Here is a 3,234-nt window from a genome sequence, read left to right on the forward strand (position 1 = left end):
TTTCAGAGTGCTTCCTTTGAAAATTCAGTGAGAACAGGAAAAGCAAATTAAAGGACTGCTCATCAGTTTTAAAATAATTGACATTACCAGTACTGATCCAGAAAGGCTGACTGGCTCTTTCAAATGAACAGTAACAATTTGGGACCAGGTGGATACAGACAGAGCAGGTCTTTTTCACTTTTAATCCCAGTAAGTCTGTAATACCTGATCTCTCTACAGCATATATCTTTGTAAGCATTGAATCAAGCAACTGACCGAACCACTTAAATAATGTTATGTATCTTTTCTAAAATGTTATAGGCAGGAATAGTAACATTTAAGGTAGACAGTGTGTTTTGTGTTATTGCTCAGAAATAGCAAGTATGTAACAAAGCATTGTTATAAGATTCATACAAATTCCTTATCAAAAAGGCCCTGATTCTGCATGACTTAATGCGCTGGGTCATAATTCATGTCTCTATGTCTCTACCATATAAGAGTAAACAGGATGCAAAGCTTTAAAAGCTAATGCCTGCTTTTCATTCAGATTGGAGAAGCAGCAGCATACAAGTATTACATGGCATTTAAAATCCAGGTCAAGTGGATCTGCTTCTCTTTATTCGGGTTTTACATCAGTGTAGGTTCATTGGCTTGACTTTATAACTTTATTTGGCAAGTGAGCTTTATAACTGCAATCACTTGAAGTGAGTTTTCTCAAAAACAGAGCACAGACTTCAGTTTGCCATTCTGAAAGTGGCAAAGATGACATAAAGCAATCCCTAGCCATTTCCTATAAAATGAAAAAAAATTTATAACTCATATAAAAATTCACATGCCATTTGGAGCCATTCTGTCAGAGCTGTAAAATAAATCACGAACAGACTAACTGGTAATGTTTCTTGTTTTCACTGTACTTATTTTTTGTTATTACTGAATGGTTTGTTTTACAGAAATGCTTACAAAGAGAGTGCAATGTCACACTAAATTTTTTTGGATCATCCCCAAGAGTCACACCATGTGCTTGAGAGTATCATCCAAACCCTTCCTGAACTCTGTCAGGCTTGGTGCTGTGACCACTTCCCTGGGGAGCCTGTTCCAGTGCCCAACCACCCCCTGGGTGAAGAACCTTTTTCTAATATCCAACCTAAACCTTTTCTGGCACAACTTCAGGCCGTTCCCTTGGCTCTGTCTCTGGTCACCACAGAGAAGAGACCAGTGTCTACCTCTCCTGTTCCCCTCATGAGCAAGTTGTAGACTGTGATGAGGTGTCCCCTCAGTCTCCTCTTCTCCAGGCTGAACAGACCAAGTGACCTCAGCTGCTCCTCATTTGGCTTCCCCTCAAGGCCCTTCACCATTTTCATTGCCCTCCTTTTGTCGCTTTCTAACAGCTTAATAACTTTCCTATATTACAGTGCCCAAAACTGCACACAATGTTCAAGGTGATATTGCCCCAGCGCAGAGCAGAGTGGGACAATCCCCCCCTCGACTGGCTGGTGATGCTTTGCCTGATGCCCCCCAGGACATGGTTGGCCCTCCTGGCTGCCAGGGCACTGCTGACTCATATTCAACTTCATTGATCAGGGCCCCCAGGTCCCTTTCTGTGGCACTGCTGTCCATCATCTCATCTCCCAAACGTCCAGTTTGTCCCACCCCAGGTGCAGAATCCAGTACTTTCCCTTGTTGAACTTTATATGGTTGGCTATTGCCTAGTCCTCTAATTTAAGTCGAGGTCTCTCTGCAGAGCCTCTCTGCCTTCAAGGGAGTCAACTGCTCCTCCCAGTTTTGTATCATTTGCAAACTTGCTTAGTATCCCTTCCAGTCCTGAGTTCAAGTCATTTATGAAGATGTGTAAGAGCACAGGGCCCAAGATGGAGCCCTGCAGAACCCCACTAGTGACAGGTCACTGGTCTGATGTTCCCCCATTCACTATTACACTCTGTGCTCAACCCATGAGCCAACTGCTCACCTACCACATGATGTGTGCTGGAAATTTTGTCAAGAAGGAGGATCCTGTGAGACATGGTACTGAAAGATTTACTGAAATCCAAAAAGATTACATCAGCTGGCTTCCCTTGATCCACCAGGTGGATTGTCTTGCCATAGAAGGAAATCAGGCTGGATAAGCAGGTCTTTGCTCTCATGAAGCCGTGCTGGCTCTGACCAATGACTGCATTGTCTTTCAGCTGTATTTCAATACTTTCCAGAATAATCTTCTCCATAACTTTACCAGGCACTGAAGTGAGACTAACAGGCCTGTAATTTCCAGGATCCTCTTTCCTGCCCTTCTTGAAAATCGGGGCAATGTTTGCCAACTTCCAGTCAGGTCTGGCACTTCCTAACATGGTCTTTTACTACTCTCACATCCTTGTAATTTGACAACATTTGTATTGCACTCTTACTCAAGCTTTTCTTTATTTGAAGAAGCTGTTACCTCTAACTCCTGGTACTCCTTGATCTCCTGGTGCACCTTTCAACCCTGGGAAGCCAGGGAGCCCAACATCTCCTCGGGAACCTGCTGCTGCTCCAAAAACATCACCAGGAAGGCCCTTCGGTCCTGGTGTTCCTGGAGCTCCAGATTTTCCTGTAAGGCCTGGATGTCCCTGCAGTCCAGGTAGACCATTTGGACCTCTGTCTCCCCTGGGTCCAGTAAAACCTGAAATAAAACAGAGACTAGAGTTCACAGGGTTCACTACAAATGTTGGAGTTCAAATCCTAGATATTCCATCATAATGGCCTCTTTACCACAAATGATAGGTGAAAGTCTTCTTGTGGACTGGGAAACTAGATCTGGACTGGAAGTTGAGTCCAAGCACTGGTGAAAGACAACACAAAACACTGCAGAAAATTGGTCCCTGTGTCCTGGGAGCCATATGGTATGGGAGCCATAATTTAGCATTTAGAGCACTCTGTGGAGTTTAGCAGGGGAAATACAGGTTTATGATCCTTCCCTATGCTACACAGAACCATGTTTTATTATGCAGTGCTTGCCTGTTGACCAGGGCACGCATCAACTCTTCTTTTTCTTTCTCGTTTGCTACTACAGGTGCTGTAGATGAGTCTAGAGAATCCTATCAGAACATGTGTTGCGAAGCTCCATGAGGGTAAAGTAGCACCTGGCACCAGATTTGGGAAAGTTTGCAGCACTTCAGAATCTGTGAGGATTTAGGACTTTGAAAACAGATAAGACGAAAAGAATTTCTAAAGAGCTTGTAGATTACGTTGCATCCATGGTTTCTGTATTGTGCTACAGAAAAA

General features: G+C 43.6%; 1 protein-coding gene across 1 annotated transcript in view; it reads right to left on the reverse strand.

Annotated features, from left to right (window-relative positions):
• COL4A2 (collagen type IV alpha 2 chain) overlaps nt 1–3,234 on the reverse strand; it is a 126,600-nt gene that overhangs the window by 20,901 nt on the left and 102,465 nt on the right. The window lies entirely within an intron of this gene.

This window comes from Empidonax traillii, unplaced genomic scaffold (assembly GCF_003031625.1).
Source record: "Empidonax traillii isolate 1590-97213 ecotype Southwest subspecies unplaced genomic scaffold, ASM303162v1 scaffold244:size1524873, whole genome shotgun sequence".
NCBI lineage: Eukaryota > Metazoa > Chordata > Aves > Passeriformes > Tyrannidae > Empidonax > Empidonax traillii.